We start from the raw sequence: 27,728 nt of genomic DNA, 5'->3' as shown, positions 1-27,728 counted from the left end.
ATTCAATTAAAATATGCAACGAGGATTTCCAATGGAAACAACCGAATAATTTTAAAACAATTTAATGAAAGAGTCATAGATATACACGGAATGAATTGGTGTAAAATGCGTTAATTTCCCACACCTTTGCCTGGTGATATAGTGCGGTGTGTTTTTTGTGAAAAGACTAAAGAATATTACCAAAATGAAAGAAGTGACAAAATATGACGAAACAATACGCTTTAAAAATGCATCCAAGTTTGACTTCATTTGTCTGTGAAGAATATAGGGAATATATGCTAATAATTGTGGTTGGTGAAATATGCATGTTGTTGGTGAAATATGCATTCACAAACATTTAATTCTTAAATACAATTAAAAACAATAATAATATCCATATTGATTCATTTTATTTGCTTGGTGTAGGACTTAACTTCGGCTTTCGAAAATAATTTAAGAGGTCTGTTCAGGAAAATCTGGTGTGTGTGCATAATTCATTGCACTTGGATCTTTATTTCAATGTTTTTTCTTTGTAGATAAATGCATTTCTAAACCTTTTTTCCTTTCGTGGCACGTTACCGTGTTGCAGTGGCGGCGAGTAGGGGAAGGCGTGGTGGGCTGTTGACCCCACCACTTTTTGCCAACTTTGCCACCGCACTATGCTAAACCTTATCTATAAGGGAAAGTAAACTGTCCTTAACCCCACAGTTTTGGCACCTAATTGCCGCCACTGCATGTTTCCTTTATTATTATTATTATTATGAACGAGTGCCACAAATAGTTATGCAGGAGGACGAGGTTAATAGCCTGAACAGGTGCTACAATACTACAAACGTCCTTCCAAACAACGATTCATTTGGGTTGTCACTTTCCAGTTGTTGTGGATTGTGATTGTCAAGGAAGTTGTCTTGCAGAGGGAAAACCCATTACTTCACTTTCGCGCGAAGGGGGGTTGTCACAACATGAAATTCCTGGAATAGCACTCTTAGACGTGTTTACCTTAACAATATTTTTCATTATACCTGCCACTGAAAACTGACTCACTCTACTGACTTCGCCTAATGCGTCACATGGCTGAGGGGCTAAAATCCAGTCATTATTTGCACTCTTGTGAGCATATCTAACATTATGTGTTATAAATTAAAACGGAGGAATAATAGGCATTTCGCTATTCCCATTATCTCTTCAATAGGCACTGGCCTATCATTTCCAATATTCTCGCGGTCCAGGGTTCGAATCCTGGCCTGGGCATGTATGTTTGCGAGTGTCCATTCATAATTGCATCATATCACTCATCCCCATCTTCGCAAATTAGCCAAAAGTGGCACATGAAGCAAAGTAAAATAAAGCAAATCAATCAATATTCTCGCAGTAAAGAATGTGTATATATAATCTATACGTATTCGGTATTACAAGAGACAAAACTGTAGTTGTATACAGCTAGAATTTACATGAGGCATCAACTGTAATTTACAAACGACCTCAAGGCTGCAACACTAATCAAGAGAGCTTCAAAACGCCATTTTTGTTATTTTCAAAATGGCGACTCCTATACACACTTGCACAGTGAAGAAGAATTGTTTCTTACCCTCTGTTGGTCTAAAACTTCCAGAAATTTCTCGGAAAATGAAAATTCAATATCTCTGTGCATGCTTACCATACCAGCAAGTTTACTAATGCAGGAGAAAGTTCGAGAATGGCCTCAGTTCGCAGGCAGATGGGTGGAAAGGCCTTCGCAGAGGCTCATAATTGACTGCACGTGGACCCCAAAGGTACACAGGAACTAACTGAAAGTTGAAAATATATGTAGATCACCAATAGGTCTGTGCTAAATTGCAGCCAACTTGTGCAACCCTAGAAATCTACTCGATAAGAAAAAAACAAATGAAGGTTTTCAATTGACTCCCTTGTATATTGCAAAGCAGCTGATGTTAAACAAAATCATTCAAGCACGGATCGACCGTAAGACAAAATAAACATTTGCTTAGGGCGCCAAGAGAACACTATCATATATTTTCGAGCAGTGCCCTATGTAGGTTGCATAATAGTGGTTCATTCATGATACTTCAAATCGTCCCATAGTGTGAAATTGTTTTTCAGACTGAAGTAAACTCAGCTTCTAGTAATAATGATTTTTGTTACTTAGCGTCGCTTTCCTGCAACTTTTGGCTAATCGCGAAGATGCGGATGAGTGATGGTAAGATGAAGTGCGTGTTCGTTCCACACATGCGAAAATTTTCCACTCATGGGAAAAGTGGTGTGTACTATACAATTCGAAATTTTCGCCGTGTCGGAAAATTAAGAATGTTTCTCGTTTCGAATGTCTGCACTTGAAAATGTCGTCTCGCCCGGAACATTTCTTGTCATACGCACCCCTACCACCTTTTACAAGTGTTTGGCGATATATCCACAAGATATATCGCGATATTGAAAAAATATGGTCCAGGCGATATATCGTCACGATATTTTGGCGATATATATCGTGTCGGCGATATATGGTCATGATATTTTGACGATATATCTTCACTATATTTGGCAATATATATCGTGTCGGCGTTATATCGTCAGGATATTTTATCGATATATATCGTGTGGGTGTTATATCGTCATGATATTTTCAAGATATATATCGTGTCTGCGATATATCGTCACTATATTTGGCAATATATATCGTGTGGGCTTTATATCGTCATGATTAGAGCCCGGAAGTTCAGGCATTTATTTTCGTTAAAATAGGCAGGCAAAAAGGCATTTATAATGTGGTAAATAGGCACTAAAAATGAAAAAAAAAAGGCAAAATAAACCGAAAAAGGCACATTTAGAAGTCGCTTACTTTTATCTATAATTTCTGGCAAAATGTTAAAATCTACATTGGGAAGAGCATTTCAATTTTCTCCATCTTGATTTCACATAACTACAAGGTGCTTTTTAAGTTCTAAACATTCATTGATAGTCGTCTGTCAGAGAGAATGTTTTTCATAATAGAAAATGATCTTTCTACTTCGACAGAAGTTATTGGAGCATACATATAACAAGCTAATGTAGCTGGACTCATTTTGGTACCAGCATTTTCACCTTTTAGAATATCACAAATTATTTTCAATTGTTTCAAGTCCTCATTTGCACTCACCACCCGTTAGCACTTTTCCGCAACAGCTGAACCCTTTTCTCCTGGCACTTCCATCATCTGCTGCATAGATTCCTCGAAGATTTTCATGGATGCTATAATTGTAATTGTCTCTGGCAATGCACCATAATGTTCAAAAGTAAACTTGAATAGCACAGGAGTTTTTTCACTTCACGAATTGAAGCCGCTTCATTTTCTGGAAGAGCATCGATCACCTCACTGATTTTTTGAAGGTTGTTAGCATAATATATAGCTGCTGATATCCAGGTTCCCCATCTCGTCAAGACTGGTTGCTGAGGTAAACTAAGCTCAATCGCAACTTCCTGAAATTTTCGGGTTCGAGAGGGAGATTTCAGAAATATTTTCTTTGTGTTCGAAATCAACCTGTCCACTTCAGCAGTCAATCATGCACAAGAAATGTTAACCGAAAGGCAATATCCTAACTCAGCATGAAATAATTTTTTCTCACACTTTTCTCCTTCAGCAATGTTGAAACATGAGTGAGTTCAATATTACTTAAATAAGGCGAAAATTATTCACATAATAAACGGAAGAAAAATAAATGCCAACAACGTTTTTTGGGAGAAAAATAATTTATATACACATTTTTTTAAAAAAAATTGTCAAATTTCATTGAAAAAGGCAAAAAAAGGCATTATAATTAAAAATATGCAGTGGGGTCCCAAATAGGCAAAATGAAAAGGCTTCCAAAACATTCGAAACAACATAAGAAACGTATATCCGGAAAAAATTTATCAATATATGCAGTAGATAAAAAGAGGCATTTTGCCAAACTTCCGGGCTCTAGTCATGATATTTTGGCGATACATATCGTGTCGGCGATATATGGTCACGATATTTGCCGATATATATCGTGTGGGCGTTATATCATCATATTTTGGCGATATATATCGTGTCGGTAATATATGGTCATGATATTTGGCGATATATATCGTGTCAGCGATATAGTCACGATATTTGGCAATATATATCGTGGAGACGATATATCGCCGATATCACGATACGAAAAAAAAAACTATCGTATCGTCCGTGACGATATATCGCGATATCGACCATCCTTTCCTTTCACAAATACCAGACAACAAATACGTTCCTACCATGACACCATTTAACATCATGTTTATCTAAATTGCCTTGAAACTGTTAGAATATGATTTGTAAATACCTGACAAAGATTCTGTGTTGCCTTGAAAGAGCACAATAAGGCAACCGAAAAAAGCCCACATGACACAAGCTTCTAGTAACAGATGGCTTGCAGTTAAATCGCCCACGAATGAATGGCCAACAGAAATGCACGTAGGATGGATGCACAGAGGAAAAAAACAAGCTTACAAAGTCATCTCTAACAAGTTTTGCTAACATCTGTTCGGATCACGTCTTGAATTCAAGGTAAAGCAGGATTCCAAGTACGACCTGGACAGAAACGTTGTGTGTGAACAGTGTAGCAAAATCATGCAAAATGATGTCCGATTCCTTCTATATCACCAGCATACAAATTACTAAGGAATGTGATTGGACAAACGCTCGGGATTATTATGCTGCGCATATTAAATGAAAGCTTGTTCTAGACGAAACTGGTATTAGAATACATTATGTCGATTCAAATTACTGTTTTAGTCAATCAAGAAGGCACCTTTTATCAACCACTTTTAGCTGCTAAATTTGATAACGTACAGTGGAATCCATGAGTATTACCGTGCAAATTGTCCATGACTATTTTCATTAACTATTCTTTTACATCCCATGTGTTTTTAAGCGATGGATTTTTATGTATGCTGGTGCAGAATTTGTCAACAGCTTGTTTTGAGTTTTCTTTTAATTCTTGAAGCTCTTATTAGGTCAAATAAAGTGCAAGAACATGGTGATGGACAATTTGCACGGTAATACTCATGGATCTCACTACGTACACTGTGATGCACAAGCTTTGCTCCACAAACTGTCCATGACTACGTGATTTGAAGGAATGGGTTTCTGTATGGTAGTGCAGAGCTTGTCAGCACATTGTTTGGTGTTTTGTTTAAATTTTCGAAGCTCTCAGTGCGTAAAGAAAGTGAATAAACGTAGCGATTTGCTTTATTTTGCTTCGTCTTTTTTTGTGCCACTTTTGGCTAATTTGCGAAGATGGGGATGAGTGATTATATGGTGAAATTGATGAATGGACAGTCACAAACCCTCCATGCACAGGTCGGTTTTCGAACCCGGGATCTCTGGCGTCGTAGCAGCCAATACTTATGCATCCCACTCAATTGATACTACAATCGCAACTCACTTCTATTGGCTTAAAGAACGAAGGAGGCTTATGCAGGTGGCTGGTGCCTATTGCACTATATTTCGTTCCTATTTCTTTTTGATTACTACCTGACCTGATAAGACATGGTACAGTGTGATCCATGAGTATTTCCGTGCAAATTGTCCAGCACCATGTTCATGCACTGTATTTGACCCAATAAGAGCTTCAAGAATTAACTCAAAACAAGCTGTTGACAACTTCTGCACCAGCATACTTAAAAAGCCATCGCTTAAAAACACACAGGATGTAAAAGAAAAAAATTAATGAAAATAGTCATGGACAATTTGCATAGTAATACTCATGGATCCCACTGTACAGGTAAAGCTCTCCGTACATTAGCACCGTGCCATGAAGGCTCATTTTGGAGATGATTTGATCACCAGCACGCTCCGGCTGCCTTTACCCCCAGATACCCAATGATTTGAGACTGGGTGAACCCAGAGCGGAGACAAGGCCGGAAAAATTCCGACCTTAGATCCTCCATCCCGGGAATCGAACCCGGGTCTCCCGCGTGGTAGGCTCTAACGACTAGACCACCGCGGCCCTGATAGATATGGAGGGGGGTGTCTGTCAAACGTTAGGAAACTAAAATATAATTGGTTTAGTGCATCGTAGGGTGGTATGCATACGTACTACCAGGCAGGGGCGCCGACTTGTCAAAATTATTGGGGGGGGCTCTGATCACTGAAATAAATTAATGAATGACTCATTCCCTCCCTTTTTTAAGTTTTGGCCTCAGTATTTGTAATCTCATAAAAGCTAGGGGCGTGCGGGATCTCGAAAAGTCGGGACCGGGATCGGGAAAAAAAATTTCCCGTCCCGATCGGGAAATTATTTCCAGACTTTTCGGAATTCCGAGCAGTGGGGAAATACCGAATGCTCATTTTAAAATGTCGTTATTTCTCGACGTTTTATGCATTGTCAGTTTCTGGAACTTATCGTAAATTGTTAGTTTTTAATCCATAAATCACTTAAAAGTGAAAATGACGTGTAGAATTCGAGATTTTTAGAGCTTCGGGAAATTTCGAACATTTTCCGTCCCGAAAACTTTTCGACTTAGTCGGGAAATTGAAATTTTTTCCCGTCCCGATCCCGTCCCGCACACCCCTAATAAAAGCCCATGAATTCCTCAAAAATATCATTTTTTTTTATTCACATTTCGAATGCAGAATATTAATTGTCCACGGATGGATATGTCACAAGTTTCGTCAACCATAATAGCAAAATATTCCCGACTTTTAATATCTGCTACCACGGAGCGCAAAACAGATTTCCCTAATAGATGAATGATTTCGTTCTGAATGGCATGTGAGAGCCATTTGTAGCCCGAACGTCCCATCCACTCCTCTAGTTCATGTACATCGTCTTTTGAAAAACTTTTTAGAAAAAATGTTAACAATACTCACAATTATATGCTTAGTATATAGTAATAAAGTCATGTGTTTTGCTGTATCTGGTAATAGCCCCCTAAAAGTTTAGCGGTTTCAGCCCCCCAAAGTTGATGGTCTAGAACATTTCAAATGTGTATTTAAAGTTAAGTTCATGTGGCACAATTCAGAGTAAACTTTACAAGAGAAGCAAAATAATACATTAGATCCTCTTAAGCAAAATTATTTGGGGGGCTCAGCCCCCACATCGTTAACACTGGGGGGCTCGAGCCCCCCCCAAGTACCTTGAAGTCGGCGCCTAAGCTACCAGGCAAAGAGTTCATAGCTATGCTCATTGTATACTAACAGCAAAATTACAGGTACTCTGCATTTTACAACAGGGTCAAGAGTATTAATCCCCCCTCCCCGCCGATATCCTTCAAATATATAATTTAAATAGTGCACAGTGGTAATTAATATTACTCCATTAGCAGGATTAAACATCTTGTATAATACGTTGTAATATCTTGAGAAATTCATCTTCAGTTCTTTTATCCCGCCCCTCAATGTTTCGTCTTTAGATAGTGTATGCTTATAAGGGGGGATGAGCCCCCTCCAAAATAAATTTCTGGCTACGAGCCTGGCGCAAGGGCAAATTTCGAACAAAAAATGACCATAAATTAGGACTTTGTGAAAATTTTTATAGAGGTGTTGAGGAAATTTTGGGGGGTTTTTGGGTGTGTGGATAAAAACAGAGGGTACCACTTTACTATACCGGAGACGGATTTCTTCAAATTTACAGGAGAAAGTACTTACGCAAATCATTTTCTGTAGCGTTGTTGATGTTCGGGAATGTAGTTTTGATCCATTTTAATGCGAATGCATGTGGTTTTCTACGAAAATCACTTTCCGACGCGCTATTGCTGCTGCCGCCATTTGCTTTCTGCACGAGAGCACAATACGCGCTATTGCTGCTGCTACAAGATGACGTGTCGAGGATGCGTCGTGAAGTTGTTGCCGGGTGTGAAGATGCCATGGAATTTGTAATTCCGGTGTTGTCCGTATATGCTAAATTGAACGAAAGGAGTGCTAATGGAACCTAACCTAACCTATTAGGCATACCTCGTCCCCGTGATGGTTCGTGGGGCTATCGTATGTAAGAAATAGACATTATTTTCGTTAGAAATCCATTATTTCACCTAAAGAAATGTTCCGCAATGCAGAATAGTACGTTAGCAATGTAAAAAATTGTGAAATAAATCATTGATAGGTGTCTCCGGTATAGTAAAGTAGTACCAGAGTATTATAGGGTGCCCCCTCTGAGATTTCGGGAAAGAGTAAATTTAATTTGAATGGTGAAATTGTAGCTATACTTTACAATAAAAAATATTGTTTTCTGTGACTTACTGGCCGTAAGTCACAGCAACTATTATTATTATTATAATTTAAAGTACCCTTCGGCATGTAAAAACATGGATCAGAGGTAGAGGGAGATTATTTCCATAACATCTTTGACTGTTATGCATTTGAAACTTTGTAACGAGTCGCAACTCTCGAAGCAGCCAATCAACGAAGCGAGCCGCTGACGTAATCTCAACCCAGAACCTATCGCTAAGCCCACTGCTCAGGCTCTACACGCCCACTAGGCTCACTAGACAGACACGCGTAGTCCGCTGGAGATGTTCCGAAAGTAATTCGACTCTACCATGAAAGGACAGTAGATTAAGTGGTCTCTGACTGATTGATATCTGTGCATTGTGAAAGAGTACAAACGGAAAAAGAACTGTTCATCAACAAGGTGATAGATACATACCAAAAGGAAAAAAGGCGAATCCAGTTTCTATCTAAATAGTAGACTCGAGTCGGAACTTGTATACAACGCCAAAGTATTTTCAATCGAATTTGAATTTTATGATTTGTAAAGTAGTAGTAACTAATAATAATAAACGTTTTTATGACTGTCCCCCCCTGAGAAAACTCCTGGGCAAGAATTTACAATAACCGGATCCTTCTGTAATTCCTATGCTACTGCTTATACTCATGAAATAATTAGTCGCGATGATTTATCTGAGGTTAACATGTTGGGGTGAGGTGTAGAAATTGTTCATTAACGTGTAGAAGTTGTAAAATAAGCTTTTCTATTCTCGCAATGATTCTCCGTATGCAAGTATGGTAACCATATTTGTTGATATGAACAATTGACGTTCACAATTAGTTACGCTGTCTACAGCGTTGCCACACTGTTGATTTCATACTTGGAGAGCATGGATCGTGTAAGAATGGTGTAAGAGAACAGTAAAAAATATGTTAATGTTGTACAGATTGTTAGGTGGAGTGTGCAGGAGGATGGCCGTGGGCTAATTAATAAACTTATGGATTTCGGTATTTTGCCCAAAAGACGACAGTGACAATCACGATGTAGAAGAGCATGTGGAATGATTTGATTACAGATAAGTTTGGCAACAATGCATCGATCTTAAAACTGTAGGATACGAAAATTGCGTCTTCGAATAAGATTTTTTATCGATTCGTTATCACAATGAGCGAAAACCATTCACGGATAGCCCCACTGACCATTCTCGGTAAGGTTAGGTTACGTTAGGTTAAGCATAGTTAAAATTTGGGGTCGTAAAACCATTGACGGATAGCCCCACGAACCATTCACGGTAAGGTTAGGTTAAGTTAAGCATAGTTAAAATTTGGGGTCGTAGTCAGGCGCGGATCTCCGGGTCCCCCCAACTGGCACGTTTTTGTATTATTATGCCTAATGTTTTTGAAGGCTCAAATGTTCTTTTATCACCATGTTCAATGTCGAGAATATTTTTCGAAGTTTTATCTTAATCAACTTTGTCCTCAGATAGGTCAATCGCAACTGGACATGCAGTTTAAATTTGGATTCTAACAACGGTGGAATGTGCATCAAAATCGGATCGAGACCCCTGATTGCCCATCCAAACAAGTTCAAGAAATAAATATTTACGCTCCCGAAAAATACGCATGTTCAATAAATCAGTATACACCTAATCCACTTGTTACACTTTCTTCATTTTACACAATATGAACCATCTATTCCAGCCCTGTACATCTATTTTTGTGAAACAATACTCTAATCTCTAGACCATGGAAGTCAGCTTGTTTCCTTTTTACAGTACGATAAACTGTTTACATACAACAGTGAAAGTGTAGATTAGAAAAGGTCGGTGCGGTGAAGTACCCGACTGAAATACGCCCCTGCCAACTGTAACTTCTGGATCCGCCACTGGTCGTAGTAGTGTCAGGAATATATATTTCGTTCCTAAAGTATTCGAAACGTAACATGTTGCGATAAATAATGAGCAATCGTGTTTATTTTGCAATTTCTACACGTGACCCCCAAATTTTAACTTCACATTCGTGATTAGGAGGCCTCAATTAGTGAGTGTGTGAAATATAACAAAAAGCGCGGTCCGGTATTGTAAACCCTTGATATATTTTAAAAGATTCCACAACCCTCTTACTTGCTTCTGGAACGTACGAAAGTCGGCATAAATTTCGAAATATTTATATTTTATTTTGTCATACTTGTTCCTCTGACTACTAAAAGACAGTACGAGAACACTTCCACTGAATTTCGATGACTGCAAAATCACCTCTCCTCGATGTTACTGCAGTCTTTAACAATGCACACTGTAATATTTCGTACGCCTACGCAGGTATTCTTCTTCCCACTGGCATTGTTTAGTCATGAAGAAGAACCCTCTTCAATACGAGGCTAGCAACAGCGGTATTTCCGGCCCATTGCAGACAACGTCCACGCGAGTATCCATTGTTGGTCTTGCCGAAGAAACAAACATCACGGGTCAACAATACTCGCAACTTAGTTTCAATCGCATCCACACTGCGCATGTAATTACACGAAGTAATGGCTGCTTTACGAACACGTGAAATTCAACACCGAGACAGTACAGCATGACAGTTAGGCCTAACTCAGTCAAGACGAACAGCAGGTGTCTTAAAAGACAAGTGACGCTCAAAACATGACTTACCTGAACGTTAAGACGAGTACATCCACAGTAAATCCAATATCAATGTTTTGTTAAATAAAGGCACACAACACAAGTCACCGTTTAGCAAAACCGGACTGCACAAAAACAATCACCTTATGTCTAACTCCTTCACTCACTCAAGGAATATAGAAGTATCTTAGGAAGAGCATTCCGAGACACGGAGCTCTCCCATTGGCTAGAAGCCGCAACGAGCTCTGACGTGACCAAGGGGATCTGTCAAGGGGCGTGGCTCGCGTAACAATGGTAGCTTACGGGAAATATTTTCATTTTTAATTGTCCATATCTTGCTTCTGTTAACCATTTGAGGCAGAATAATAAGCAAAACGCAAGGAATAAGACCTAGGCAATAATATGAAGAAGTTTACAGCACGCAATTACAATAAATGGCGTTATACAAATCAAACAAAAAGTACTCACGACTATCCTCTTATATCGCCCCTACATTGAAATCTGAAGTTGCGTATGGGTAAATAAATACAATTTTACGTATTAAATATTTCGCTACCACACCAATACTTATTATCCTTCATACCTTCAAATTTTCACAGATGTTTGTTATTAATAATTTGTTCATTATAATTTATATATCTAGTATACATAGGATGTCGCTGTTGTTATATGACGTCGCTTTTCTACGTATTTAGGGTAACCGCAACAATAAAAATGAATGATGAAATGATAAATTTGATGGGAGCGTAGGCTAGATGAGTGTGGCAAGCACTGGCGTACGCAGGGGGGGCTTAAGGGGCTGCAGCCCGCCGAAATTCTTAGAAAATAAAAATATCAAATGAAGGCAGTAATGAAGTAAAAAAAAACTTTAAAATGACCCCCCAATAACTATTTTTGTGTTTGAATAACTTTTAAAACGAAGGATTAAAATGGTAATTGGAGCTCGTATCTAATGAAAATAGAACAGCGACAACGGGATATCAGCGAAATTGATTTTCGGCGATACATTCTATGAACCAATCTCATTCTGTTCAGTAAAGGTTAGATTCATGGCACTGAACCCGCGTACAATTTGAATTGAATTAACATAATCCTTGAGTGAGGTGGAAATGGGTTTTGGATATTTTTTTTTGTAGATGTGAAAATCTTTAACTAGTGATGCACACATGCTTTCGCTTACATTAAAGTTTACACTATGGTAAAATTGCAGAAATATTCTACGTAAACTGATTTGTGTTTAAAAAACCGTAACATCAAGATATGTTTTTTAGAACTTAATAAATAAATAATAAATGGATAAAATGCAATGTCGTGGGAAAGCGTAATCCCTTAATAAATTCAAGAAAACTCGTGCCAGCTCGATGGCGAATCTGGTCAACCGCGTGTTCGACTTTGAATCCCATCACTGAAGTTCCCGACTTGGAGTCACGTCGTGGGCATTGATGTTCTTTGTGCCTGCCCTTTCATCAATTTTATGTGATCAACACTCATCGCCGCGATTAACCAAAAGTGGTAAAAAAGCGACGTCAAATAAGAAATACATGAACAATAGGCCTGGTCTCTGTCTTGGTTTAGCAATGTGATTTGTTAATCACTATACGGTGGAGGCCGAGGCGGAAATAAATATCAGTAAGAATAAAAATTCATTACAACTTACCCTTCCTGGAGACTAATGATTTTAAAGACGATGCTACCCACTGTCGTCTTTTTCTCGCTGCACTTGCTTCCATGGACTTGAGTTTCATTAGTTTATTCAAATGTCGAATTCTAATAAAAGTTCTTGTTCTGACATACAGGGAAATAATCCTTTCGTTAACTTCAGGAAATTTTGACTGAAGTACTGTCTTTAGAGTGTCCATAACTTTATGTTGCTTGGAAACAGTTGACCCATGGAAGGATGCAAACACAATCTCAAATTGAATAACTTTTTCCATATCCGAACCACTACGTGCCTCCATCGGGTACCGAACCGGAATCCCTCGATTATAAGGCGATGACGCCACCAATACACCATCGGGGAGGCCCTCAAAATAGAAATAGATGTGGTGCCAGATTCCTTAAAGCCCCAATTGGTACACTCTGCAACAGCACAAGAATGCTTACCTTTGGCACGCTTATTCATGGTACAGACACCGAATACACGTAATACGACCTAAAATTACTCGCTTTAATATTCAAGACAAACAGCACAAGCACTTCTGTAAACGAATACCTGATCGCTACTTCTGAAGATTTTTCTGACATCTGGGAGAAATCTGTGCCTCGAGGTTGGCTTATACCGAACAATGAAAGCCATGTCGCTTTCCGAAACTGGAAGCAATTACTTTCCATTTGAATGTTCCCAACTGCAGGTATGAACCCCCTCGGTGTACGTCAAATCATCTATCGTATATCCCTTACCTGGAGGAATGGCTAGCGTAACGCTCTATGAACTCAGAAGCGAACCTTGGTTGAGGCTTGGGTGTGTATCATTGTGTGTCTTATCTATTTCATCTTTCATTTTCATTTCATTGCCCTAGTTTGCTCTATATGTCAAAAAGCGACGTGAAATAATAAAACAGATTGATTGAATTGGCGTTTTAAGTCCAGTTTATGTACATTGAGGCTAATTGGGACTGTACCTACAGTTTAAAGTGGGATCCGAATCACTACGTGCCTCCACCGGGTACCGAATCCGGGATCCCTCGATTATAAGGCGATGACGCCACCACTACGCCATCCGGGAGGCCCTCAAAATAGAAATAGATGAGAACGTTAATTGGTTCAGTAACGATCTCGCTACCCAGCGAAGGTTTAAGGCTCGAGTCCCGCCTGGACATTGTGTCCCTTTGCGGGTGTCCATCAATTTCATCCATTCGTTACTCATCCTCGCCTTCCAATTAGGTAAAAGTTACAGGAAAGCAACCCAAAAATAAGAAAAAAATATTTGCCTCGTAATGACGCAATTTGACAAGGACGACCGCAAGATTTTTTCACAGGAGAGGCAGCAGTGCTCAAAGAGGGAAAGGTTTGGGAATGCTATCTCTCTAGTTAAGAAAATCCTCTTAAAGAAAATTCCCCCACTAGGATAAATTGCATAGACATCCTCCACCCACTGCATTTTGTCTATGATTTTGCAATATACTCGTACTTATTATGTTATGCAGCAGTAACTTCAATTAATTCTTGTCAACAATAAGAAGTTGCTGAAATTCTACTGCTGGAAATTTTTAAAATACAACACTACCTGAATATATGTACAATATATTGACATAATTTGATGCATGTTTCTTCCGTATCAAAAAAAACTACGTGTTAAATAAAAATTAAATAAGAAGGATACTGTTATAAACATTCGTATTATTGAAACTGATGGCAATATTTGCATTCATACGGCTTAGACGTTTATTATTGCTTAACTGTAACTTCATAATAATAATAGTTTTAGTCACACACACACAACACCGAAATTTTGGAGCTTCCCGTGGATGCAACTCGACAGGACCCAAAGACTACAAAAAAGCCTAAATATAGGATCGTTACACACACACACAATATATATATATATATATATATATATATATATATATATATATATATATATATATATATATATATATATATCCTGAGTGCCCAATTGTATTAATTTCCACGTAGTACACCCTGGACTGCATTTTACATACTAGTGACTAGCGAGGCTCTGGCGTCTGGACTCGTGGCCATTATAATCCTCGGTGGGGCTCGTATTGTGTTGTCCTTACATGTTTATGATTGTCCCTTCATCCGCCTCATCTTATCACGATTCATCCTCATCTTCGCAATTAGCCAGAAGTAGCAGAAAAACGAAATAATAATAAATCAATATGTATGTATGTGTCGTTCATTTAAAGACGATTTCTACTGGGTTGATCGCTGCTATGAGGATGAATGATGAACTAATGAGTGGAGAATGAGACAAACATTGCTATATGCCTTACTATGGTTCAAACTGGGGCCTCTGGCTTCCTAAAGCGTTATGCTGTCATGAAGACCCGTTGTATACATGTAGGTAGAGGGACTTACTTAATCCTTTCCGTTCAATCTTACTCTCTCGATCCTGTTGCAGTTATGTCCACGCTATAATTAATTAAGTTAGTAAACTATTTGCATGAAAATATGCGCACGAGACTCTACTCCCACCCCCCTCCAGCACACACAGGAATTTAAAATTGTTTCACTTTACGATTTTTCGGGTGTTCTATCTATTGTGCTCGTCCCAAGATGAGACCCTCATCTAATAATCATTTAACTTCATTGCTGTGTCTCGTAATCAAGGAGTCCCGGGGTCGATACCCGGTGAAGGCACATGGTGGTTCGGATTCCACTTTAACCTGTAGGGCCAGTCCCGATTAGCCTTACTGTGCATAAAGTGGACTTATAACACCAAATCAACCAATGAACCAACCAACCAACTTTATTGCTGCGTGTAGAAGTGTAGACAAATAGTGTTAAAGAACCAAATACATTGATTCCCTTTTTGCTGAATTCAGCATGAATTTGTTCGTTTGCCACCCTCAGTTAACTTGAGAAGGTACGGGAAAGCAGTGAAGAAGAACTGCATGTTATCAACATTGCTTCCCAAGAGTTATAATCGCCTCTATGAGGCGATAAACTTGTATGATTTTACATGTTATTAAGCGGCCCGCAGCTGAGGGTTCCCCTTTTTGACGTCACTCTAGCAGAAGACCTTCACGTGCCGCTGTAGCGCGGGAAGCCGGAATAGCACCCCCTGCACTCACTGACTCAAGCACGGAACTTCGTCGGGACTTGCGTTGGCTGGAGAGAGAGCTTTCCGCATGCGCAGAGCACACCTGTTGCCCCTCCGTGCTCACCTCATAAGAAAAGTGCGCCTCAAGGAACATTCCTATGTGCAGGGAGCGAAAAATTTACCCCACTCCCAAGAACAGAGCTCCCTTCTGTTTTTTTCTTTCTTGTTTTCATCCAACATGAAGAAACCGGTTGTAAGATTGAATAACCATTCCCGACTGAGGTGTTGCTGTTTTCGCAGACAATCCTTATCAATGAGTTCCTGTGACGCGATCTTTTTTATTTAAGGTAATTTGTAAATGAATGATTAGCAGAATTAAAGATAACTTGATTTCTTGCAAGCAATTTTCTTGGTCCGGCACCATATATCTTCGCTTCTTTCTAAAAAGTGGGAATGTTTTACGAAAGTAAAAGTGAGTCCGCACAACACAGCTTGAGATCCCCACATGTTAGGCCCACCACTGTGGTCACTGGCGTAGGCAGAGGTGGGGCTGTTGGGGCTACAGCCCTCGATAAATTTCTCGTATCGGACAAACGGCTGAAATTTGCTAGTTCATTGAATTTGAATATTCGTACTTACGTATTCTGCATTCAGAAACATTGTTGAAGGTGCCATTTCGCTTATTTCACGGAAATAAGCTCTATTTGCGACATATCGAGTAAGTTTTCTAAGTTTCGTTTTGCCTTCGGTAACACGCAATATGGCGGTCACAGTTTCACTACCGTTCTCGGCATGCAGTGTTTCCACCCCACTGCACCCAAAAATACCTACGTAGCCCCACAAACCATTGACGTATAGCCCCACGAACCATTCATACATAGCCCCACAAACCATTTCCGGTAAGGTTAGGTTAGGTAGGGTCACGTATAGGTTACAATAGTTAAAAATTGGTTTCGAAAAAAAATATGCGTAGCCCCACACACCATATGTGTAGCCCCTCACACCATTCTCGCATAGCCCCACGAACCATTGACACATAGCCCCACAAACCATTTGCGGAAACGTACCTTCTTCAGTTACAAAAACACGTGTTTGGAAACACTGACCGGGATTACGTCATCACACACAGGCTACATCCACCTGGAAGTAAATGGATGCAAGAACTTTCGTGCATCGGTCACACATTTATATCGAAAAATAGATGATTTACCGGCAAAATTCAATGAACGATGCGAGAAAACACTTCCCCGAACATCCACAAGTATAAAGAAACGGCATTCGGTAAGTAATTTCTCCTGTAAATTTGAAGAAATCCGTTTGTCCGATACGAGAAATTTACCCAGCCCTCTCCGAAATTTTGGAAAAATCAACATTTTCAAATAAAAGCAGCCAGGAGGTAGTGAAAAACCAGTGGTAAATGCATACCTCTCTTAAAATGACCCACGATTGTAATTTTTTAGTAGAAAGTTCTAAAAATACGAAATATCATACTGTGTATGCCCCCCTAAAAAGCATATATGTACTATCCACCTGTAAAATTCCGGCGCCTCCCGAAAACAAATCCTAGGCACGCCAGTGTCCGTGGTGGAGTGGTTAGCGCAGCGCGTAACGACGCCAGGAGATCCTTGTTTCGAATCCTGGCCTGGTCATTCTTTGTTGAGAATCCTTTCATAAATTCCATCATCTCATTCTCATCTTCGCGATTATCCAAATACGGCAGAAAAGCGAAGTAAAAGCAAATTAAATAGAAAATAAGCCTGTTTGACGCATATATATTTACCCTCAGATAAAACTTACTCATTGAAATTTAGAATCCTTTATTATCTTTTGGCTCAACTAAAATAATTAAAGATAAAAGTTACTCATTGAAATTTAGAATCCTTTATGATCTTTTGGCTCAACTAAAATAATTAAAGATAAAAGTTACTCATTGAAATTTAGAATCCTTTATTATCTTTTCTCAACTATAATAATTAAAGATAAAAGTTACTCATTGAAATTTAGAATCCTTTATTATCTTTTCTCAACTAAAATAATTAAAGATAAAAGTTACTCATTGAAATTTAGAATCCTTTATTATCTTTTGGCTCAACTAAAATAATTAAAGATAAAAGTTACTCATTGAAATTTAGAATCCTTTATTATATTTTGGCTCAACTAAAATATTTAAAGATAAAAGTTACTCATTGAAATTTAGAATCCTTTATTATATTTTCGCTCAACTAAAATAATTAAAGATAAAAGTTACTCATTGAAATTTAGAATCCTTTATTATCTTTTGGCTCAACTAAAATAATTAAAGATAAAAGTTACTCATTGAAATTTAGAATCCTTTATTATCTTTTGGCTCAACTAAAATAATTAAAGATAAAAGTTACTCATTGAAATTTAGAATCCTTTATTATCTTTTGGCTCAACTAAAATAATTAAAGATAAAAGTTACTCATTGAAATTTAGAATCCTTTATTATCTTTCCTCAACTATAATAATTAAAGATAAAAGTTACTCATTGAAATTTAGAATCCTTTATTATCTTTTGGCTCAACTAAAATAATTAAAGATAAAATGTTAACATTTTTTAAAAAATGTAGGCTACTTGTAAAATGTTTAAGTCCACTTTATGCACAGATAGGCTAATGTGGACCGAGCAGTGTGTTGTGTGCTATGAATTGATTTACATCTGTTAATTATTATTATTATCATCATTATTTCTGAAACTCTTGGTTGAGACTCCGCCCCAGAAATACATTTCTAGATACATGCTAGACTGGATCTACAGTTTAAAGTGGGATCCGAACTATTGTGCAAAGAGCTTTCACGGTATCGAACCCGGGACAGAATCACAAGACAACCACGTAAATCAAATTAATATGAGTGAGAAGAAGGCCAGTAGGAACTGCCGCTTATGGTTTTTGTGTTTAAAAACAAATAATTATTAAAAAACGCTGTAACTTACATCTCAAACGATACTTCTCAGTGTCCTATATCACTATATACGACGCCAGAGGTCGTAGCTGAAGAAGGTACGTTTCCGCAAATAGTTTGTGGGGCTATGTGTCAATGGTTCGTGGGGCTATGCGAGATTGGTGTGTGGGGCTACGCATTTTTTTCTAAACCAATTTTTAACTATTCTAACCTAAAGGTGACCCAACCTAACCTCACCTCACTGGAAATGGTTCGTGGGGCTATGCGTCAATGATTTGTGGGGCCACGTAGGTATTTTTGGGTGGAGTGGGGTGCAAACACTGCATGCCGAGTACGGTAGTGAAACTGTGACCGCCATTTTGCGTGTTACCGAAGGCAAAAAGAAATTAAGAAAACTTACTCGATATGTCGCAAATAGCGCTTATTTCCGTGATACAAGCTACATGCCAGCTTCAACAATGTTTCTCAATGCAGAATACGTAAGTACGAATATTCAAATTAAATGAACGAGCAAATTTCAGCTTATTCCTCTCAGAAATGGCCTGAAATGATTTTTAACGTAAAGGTCTACATTTTTTGGCCAAGAAACACGAAAGGCATTTTAGGGCAACGCCAAGTACGAAGGAAGGGTCGGCCCTTTCTTGCTTAATAATTTACTTATGGTATTAGTCGCCACAGGTATTGTTTATTTGCCTGAATTCGGCTGGGTTTTCAATAAAACATCATCCATGCATGTTTTAGCTAGAAAATTAGATGCCTCACTATGCCACAAATGTTTTGAACTCTGGTGTTTTATACCTTTCTGCATGACGCAAGTCATTAAAAACCTACCTGAATCATAAGCGCCTCTGCACAACAGTAGACGTCATTGTTGTGGATGATCCAACTACTGATTGATTTGGTTTATTTATTTCGCTTTTCTACCACTTTTGGTTAATTGCGAATATGAATATGAGTGGTGATATTGATGAAGGGACACTGACAAAGAACACCCGTGCTCACGCCGGGATTCGAACCAGAGACCTCTGTCGTCTTGGCGCACTGTGCAAAGCAGAGCGGATGATCCAAATCTACTGACGTAACAGTGCCGATTAGTAATTCAGACCACTGTTTATTATTAATAATAATAATCCTTTGTGCAACAGCCCATGAAGGGCCTTGGCGTACCTACCGACTGCCGGTCTCCCTCCCACTCTTTCCTTCGTCACCTCTAAGCGTGGAGATCTTCGACCAGGATTGGAATAGTCGGGGGGCCGGATTACGCTCACTCACTCGGAGCTCCCCAATTTCCTCACGATGGTGGGTTGCCACCGGCCCTATACGTAGGCCGAATAAATTCCGACCAGAGCCGGATTCGAACCTACGCCGTCCCGCAGCGAACGTTTATTACATCTTGAGAATGCTGATAAACATTTTAAAATAATTTTGTCCAGAGACCATTCGATGTTAAGAGTTTTCAAATGAATGCTAAACATTTCCATTGACACAATATTAAGTAGTTAGATAATAACGAAAAAATACAATAAAAAAATAATGGTTTTGCGGGTTAAGTGGTAGAGCAGCCACAGGCTGAATTTCTATCACGAGGACTTCACCAAATTATTTGACAAAAACTGTGTTGATCTTTTAGTTTCTAATGCACATCGCTGTTCGTGCGATAAATTATACAATGCAGTGGCCATTAAGAAGCAGTATATTTCAGATTGGTAAACTTACGTCAGTCACTATTGCGTATTGTAGCATCACATACAGAGGCGCCGACTTGTCAAAATTATTGGGGGGGGGGCTCTGTTCACTGAAATAAATTAATGAATGACTCACTCTCTCCCGTTCTTAAGTTTTGGCCTCAGTGTTCGGAATCTCATAAAAGCCCATGAACTCCTCAAAAATATCAAAATTTTTATTCACAGTTCGAATGCAGAATATTAATTGTCCACGGATGGATATGTCACAAGTTTCGTCAACCATAATAGCAAAATATTCCCGACTTTTAATATCTGCTACCACGGAGCGCAAAACAGATCTCTCTAATATATCAATGATCTCGTTCTGAATGTCATGTGAGAGCCATTTGTAGCCCGAACGTCCCATCCACTACCCTAGTTCATGCACATCGTCTTTTGAAATTTTTATTTAGTAAACATTTTAACAATACTCATAATTACATACTTGGTATATAGTAATAAGTCATGTGTTTTGCTGTCTCTGGTCATAGCCCCCCCCAAAGTTGATGGTTTAGCGGTCTCAGCCCCCAAAGTTGATGGTCTATAACATTTCAAATGTGTATTTAAAGTTAAGTTCATGTGGCACAATTCAGAGTAAACTTTACAAGAGAAGCAAAATTATACATTAGATCCTCTTAAGCTCGAGCCCCCCCAAGCCCCATGGAGTCGGCGCCTATGATCACATAGCACGAGTTGCATGAGCGCGAAGAGCGAAGAACCGGGTAGGAATTCTACCGCTGTCGTCTGCTTCAGAAGGCAGGAAGGGTCACATGAACCAATCACGGTAGACCTCTGTGCTCCGTACGCTGGCGTAAGAGAGCCTATTTACGCGCGTGCTGTAGAAATGGAAGCTTTCCCTCCAGAAAGGCAGCGAGGAATATAGGAGTCCTGCTCGGCGTCCAGCCGGGAAAGGCATTGAAAAGAGATGCTAGAACGAGTGTTGAGAGTGGAGCGTTGCAAGCGGATCGCGAAAAATAGCCATTATAATGCCATGAAGGTCAAACATATATGAAATTAGTCACGTTTTACTTTATAATCACAGCATTTAAGAATGTTTGAAATTTTAAATTTGGGAACGCCAGGCGTACGGGCGTACTATAACGCTACGCCACTGATATTATTGCATAAAATTATAAAACAGCCAGTTCAGCCCACCCAATGTTTTTCAAACGTTGGCAGTACTGGGCCTGATCCATATGTAAGCTGATTCCTTTCTTGTCACAGTGGCGGCGATTGGGGGGCAGTTTTTGCCACTTATGCCCCCGAACTATGCAAAACCTTGTCTACCAAGGAAAAGAAAAAATTCCTTCCCCCCTTAGTTTTGGAACCCAATCTCCGCCACTGCTTGTCACAATACACTGTGCCTGTCTACAGTGTCTCCCAGGTCCTATGTTTATTGTTCATAGAAGGTATACATTTTGTACTACGTATATTTCGATATCATTTATTCAACACACTATATAGAAATCTGAATTTCGCTGCAACACCTGAGATCAGGGTTATTAAAGGTTCGGGAATTTTTAATAAATTCAATTCCGGTCCAGGAGATAAAATGGGTTCTGGACCGTAAAGAACCTTTTTATCTGTAAAGTATTTCAATTCTGTCCACAACCCTTTTTCCGGATCAATTTCAATACGGTCCAGGAACTTTTTTTCAGGATAAATTTAAATACGGTCCAGTAACATTTTTTTCGACTGAATTTATATACGGTCCAGGAACCTTTTTTCAATGAAACAATACGCAACTTGGACCGAATTTAAATTTTGCAAGAAAAAGGTTCCAGTCTTGCGTGGAACCCAATTCGCGATTAAAATTACCACCTGAGCGCTAGTGTCGCTTCCAATATGGCCGCTCTACGTAGGATAGATCTTTGTTTACATTCAGCAGCGTGTTGCCATTGCTGGTATGGAAGAAACGTTTAAATTGTACGCGTTATATTTAAATATTGCGAATGCGATGTGAATTCAAGGAACTATAACGAAGGTGAAGATTATTTCGGAAAATAGAGTGAACAGACTCGTACATTCTTCGTAATTTCCTTGCCGCATTTCAGTTATGCCAATCTTGTCAATCAGATGTTTTCTCTGATTTATTTAAACATTTCATTTTGTTGATTCCACGGGGTGGAAAACACATGTAAGCTTTTCACTTGTCCTGAACCACAAAACGATTTAGAGCAAAAACCTGAACAGTATACGCTACTTTTTCGCATGTTCCCCATGCTTTGAACGGCTTCAACACGGCGAAGTGCAGCGATGTATCCTACGTGGAGGGGTTCCTGAAAATCTCACCAGATGGCATATCGGATAATTTTAATCGCGAATATAACCTATTAGAATTATGGGTTCCTGGACTTTAACCCTGCTTGGGGTCCCCTGTCTACGCACTTAATGTTGCGTTTGCGATCACATAACATTCTGAACTTCAGCTTACCATATTTCTTCTTATCTCGCCTGGCTTCCTACAATCATGCGAAGGAAAGAACTCGACCTGAGTCTGTCAAATGTCTGTCAGGAGACGATGCCATTGTAAGAAGCATTCCGTTACGGTGTCTACAGAGGCAACAGTTTCTCCAAGTTTTTTCCCCTCTGCGTCAATGCGGTGAGGAATATGGTTAAAAAGAAATCCACAAAGACAAAAGAAAGCCAGCTGTCTTGTGTGGGAAGCACAATGGAGAGGTGGGATATGTGGAGGGGAAATCACGCCCTGCGCTCTCGACAAGAAACATCGGCCAACGCTGCCTTTCCTATTAATACTTATTTGCTTACCTCTTGTCACTTTGTAAGGGTAAAAATACACACTTCTAATATGTCTAGTGAACGTACCATTTCAGACTTTTACGAAGAGAGTCCAAGTACGCGAACAAATGTCTCGGTTCCCTGTCCAAAATCGCGCGACAGAAGGTAATTTTTAGGCAAAGGAAGTTGCTGTGAAGTTTTCGTTTCGTCCTGACATCGCAGCATCTGGGGCAGATATTGCAACGGGTTACAGTTCGTTATATCGGAGACACTTTTCTTCAAATTTACAGGAGAAACTACTTACTGAAATCAGTTTCTGTAGCATTGTCGAAGTTCTTCGAGGTATTTTCTTTCGCGGAAACTGAAAACCTCACCATAGAATGCTGCAGAACAAGAAATAATCACTTTTTATGTAAGGAACTTGCATTTTCTGACATTATGCCGTTGTTTCTATTATGTGCCTGCAGATGGCGCGAGCGTCGAAAGTCACGCGGTCTCGCCAGTATTTCCAATCGTGCCTTTTTTTTACGATTTTTTTTTAACTATGCTTACCTAACCTAACCTTGCCGTCAATGGTCCGTGGGGCTATCGTGAATGGTTTTTGGGGCTATCCGTCAATGGTTCGTGGGGCTATCGTGAATGGTGTTTGGGGCTATCGTGAATGGTTTTTGGGGCTATCCGTCAATGGTTCGTGGGGCTATCGTGAATATTTTTGGGGGCTATCCGTCAATGGTTTGTGATGACATAATGGACACGAAAGTAGGTATTTTTCGGTTAAGAAGGTTGAAACACTGCATACCCACTCAAAATCGACAAAACACAAGCACGACGCGCGATGATCCACAGCTGTGCGCGCCATATTGTATGTTCCGCAACGGAAGAAAGGAACCAATTACTCGTAATGTGAAAAATCGATGTTATTTTCGTGTAAAAAGCATAATGGCACCTTCAACTATGTTCCGCAATACACAATTCGTAAGTACGAACCATGAGAAACACAAAATATCCGATTGCAATGTGTCTCCGATATAACGAACTGTTACATTGCAACGTTCATGATCTTATTCGCTACACAAACGACGATCTACGTGCCCATGCAGCGTGGAACACGTCACGAAAATTGGTTGAAAAGATCCCTAAATCTGGCCCTTTTAACCTAACAACGAAGGCATTATTATTACTCGTAGAAGTGTAATTGTGAAAATAATGAATGTTAGTTGGTTATCAACTTACCTAAGCTGCTCCCTTTCTTGAAATCCTACATCCACAGGTTGTCCGTACTGCATCTTACGAGACGACAAACCGGAAATAGTATATTTCAAAATAAACTTCATCAAATTGTCAATACTTTACGTACTGAGTTTGAGTTGGTGTTTTAAGTCCACTTTATGCACAGTAAGGCTAATCGGGACTGAACCTACAGTTTAAAGTGGGATCCGAACCACTTGTGCCTCCACCGGGTATCTAACCCGGGACCCCTTGATTACAAGGCAATGACGCTTCCACTGCGCCATGGGGGATGCCCACTGTACGTACTCACATAAAGGCCACCTTCCAGTTCCTTTCTCCCAAAACGACTATCAGCATAGACATACTACTCAGAACTCTGAACACAAATCCGTTACATCGCTTCACTCAATCAGTGGTACCAGCTAATACCAATGTTTGAACACCAAAAACGATTGCTAATCACAATGTTGAATATATATTATAATGTACGTACCTTAATCTGATCTCAGTACATTTCGTTGCTCGCTGGCAACAATGGAAACTGCAAGCGCCATTTCCCCACTCCACAAATCTTTCATCCAATCAAACAACAATCTCTTTCGAAAGAGCGGAGGCAAAGAATGGCGTTTATAAGAGACATTAAACTGCGAACAAAATATAATAATTTAGCATAAAAATAAATAACTCTTGTCTCTCTAAACGTATTGAATTAAAATATATATCATTCTTTAGCGTTTTTAAAAGCGCATTAATCTATTTATGTGATATTCACGGATATTTCTCAAACTCGCCGTCATTTACATGAATAAATAAGCATAGATAAAGTTTCGTACTACAACGTTGACAAAGGCGGCCATATTGGAACTCTTATTACTTTGATTTTGAATAAAGAAATGTAAGAAATACGAAATGTAATAACATATTATGGAATTTAAATGCAGTGCTTAACTATTTACATTAAAAAAGAGTCCTATGGGCTTTTAAATAATTAAAGGTTAAATAAATACGTCTGTGCTCACATAACGAAAGGCATACGTAATAGTAGAATGATTGATGTATAATATATAACAAATGTACAAGAATATATATAAATTAGCCATCATAGGATAAAATCCATGAAATATGAAAAATATAGACGTATAAGATCAGTAAGAGGGAATAATGGCCAACTCGGGGTTATTACATATTGCAGTTTTATCTCAGAACATTGTAGTGAACATTCGACTGCAGTGAGCTTATATCACTAATTCCGAGCCAAATACATTCAGTGGTGCCAACTTACGTGGGCTCTTGGGGCCTGAGTCCACCCAGTAATTTGAAGTGTTATTATTATTATTACCGCTATTATATCCGCGGTAGCTCGGTCGTTCCAGGAGTCCCGGGTTCGAATCCAGGTTCGGGCATGGATGTTTGTGTTTATCCCAATGAGATTACTGAGAATATAGATAAAATTGATACATGTTAAAATTGAGAACAAGTGGAAAACGAGGGACGCTACCGATTAGATGTATTCCCTTAAAAAAAGAAAGAAAAGAAAGACGTTATGCCGTTTGACCACCATGCGAGAGACCAAGGTTCAATCCCCTGCGGGGGAGAAACAGGATTTTTTCCATCTGTTCAAGCGGGTCCGGCGCCCACCGAGCTTCGTATAAAGTGGGTACCTGGAGGAAACTCTGGGGGGTAAAGACGGCCAGGAGCGTGGTGCTGATCATATCACCCCCACCTTCGGCCGTGATCAAGAAAGTGTGGGGCCCTAACTCCACACCCCTTATACGCCTTCATGGCGTGGTGCAAAGTACAAGGGTAACACTATTTTTTAAATTCTTCTACTACTGCCACTATGATCATTATTAAACATCATTTCTTGTGATATCTCTCAATATTTCCTCGTGAGATTGATAGGACACGATACTAGCTGTAAACCCTGAAATCCCTTTCTCACATCTGCTTAGCCGACCATCGGAGCGGTTAGCACCAGGGTTGTTTTAAAAATCCATGAATTTCAAATCAATTCAATTCCGGTCCAGGAGAGAAAATCAGTAAGCGTAATTGGGTTCTGGACCGTCAATAAACTTTTTATCTGTAAAGTATTTTAATTCGGTCCAGGAACCTTATTACCAGATCAATTTAAATTCGGTCCAGGAACCTTTTCTCTGGCTCAATTTAAATACGGGTCAGGAACCTTTTTCCGGCTCAATTTAATTACGGTCCAGGGACCTTTTTTCTGGATCAATTTAATTACGATCCAGGGACCTTTTTTTCTGGCTCAATTTAATTACGGTCCAGGAGCCTTTTTTCTGGTTCAATTTAAATACGTTGCAGGGACCTTTTTCCAGGCTCAATTTATATACGGTCCAGGGACCTTTTTCTGGATCAATCTAAATACGATCCAGGGACCTTTTTTTCTGACTCAATTTAATTACGGTCCAGGAGCCTTTTTTCTGGTTCAATTTAAATACGGTGCAGGGACCTTTTTTCTGGCTCAATTTATATACGGTCCAGGGACCTTTTTCTGGATCAATTTATATACGGTCCAGGGACCTTTTTTAAATGAAACAGTACGCAACTTGGACCGAATTTAAATTGTGCGAGAAAAATGTTCCGGTCCAGCAGCGGAACCCAATAGAACCCATTAGAATTTATCGGTTCCTGGACCTTCAACAACCATGCTGCGACGACCGAAGTTCCGGGTTCGAATCGCGGCCTGGGCATGGTGTTCTTTGTGAGTGTCTGTCTCCTTATCACTTTTATGGCATACCGATATTAAATTATGATGCCGAGAAGCATACCGGCAGTAAAATTTTAAAATTGGCGCTTATTTATTGAAGCTGATCGCACAAGTAGCTACGCAATGGCCAACAATGTACTCGCTCGTTTCTCTGTCTTTCTTGCACCTTTGGGTTGTACGTAGAGCACTCTGCACTCTTTCCCCACCCGCCACCCCACAGCCAAGCGCTCCTTGTCGATCGTACGTTATGAGAAACGCAACAATAGCGCCGAGAATGTGCTAAAAAGTTCTAAACTGAACCAAATATAGGTGTAATATATGTGTACTGAACAGTGCCTTCAGACAGAAGGAACTGGCACCACTGTTAACAGCAACATGGCCGACACAGGCCCGTAGCCTGGAACTACCGTCAGCCCCCCTGGCACTGAGGTCACCCCTCTCACTTGACATTAGGTAAAACTATTTTGTGTAATTTGTTTGCAGTGAAAAATTAAAATGTACACAGCAGAAATTATTTTGCACACAACTTTGGTGAGAGATAAATTCAGGGTGCATGAACAGCAGCTACACGTTCATCTTATTTATAAGAAGTCTTAAGTAGCGGCAAGTATTTAGAAGATTCTCCTCTCTAGACTTCAGAAAGTTTCTATCTGTACCTTCGTTGCCCCTGTCACGATCTCCCATTTATACAGAAATCTGTGACTTTGATGTCTTCATACAGATTCCCTCCGCATCTGCGTCAAATGTTAACAGCTCCCAAGTTTTGGGAACGAAGGGGAGTTTTATTGTTTCGGTCGGGCAGTGGATTGTACGGTAGGCACTATGATTGAATATTGTCCATCTTTTCTTGTGTAATATAAATATCTGTATCATGAAA

The 27,728-nt window shown here is 39.4% G+C and overlaps 1 protein-coding gene across 3 annotated transcripts in view; it reads right to left on the bottom strand.

The window, feature by feature from the left end:
* nahoda (DOMON-like domain-containing protein nahoda) overlaps positions 1-10,934 on the bottom strand; it is a 309,215-nt gene extending 298,281 nt beyond the window's left edge. For all 3 annotated transcript variants that reach the window (XM_083115355.1, XM_083115356.1, XM_083115357.1), the window contains exon 1: positions 10,810-10,934. The gene's annotated coding sequence lies outside the window, so the exon portion shown is untranslated. The remainder of the gene's footprint in view (positions 1-10,809) is intronic.
* Between the last annotated feature and the right edge of the window lie 16,794 nt (positions 10,935-27,728).

The sequence above is a fragment of the Lepisma saccharinum genome, chromosome 30, assembly GCF_977018435.1.
Source record: "Lepisma saccharinum chromosome 30, izLepSacc3.1, whole genome shotgun sequence".
NCBI classification, from domain to species: Eukaryota; Metazoa; Arthropoda; class Insecta; order Zygentoma; family Lepismatidae; genus Lepisma; species Lepisma saccharinum.
Note: the sequence above shows the minus strand (reverse complement) of the source record. Positions and strands in the feature narration are given on the sequence as shown.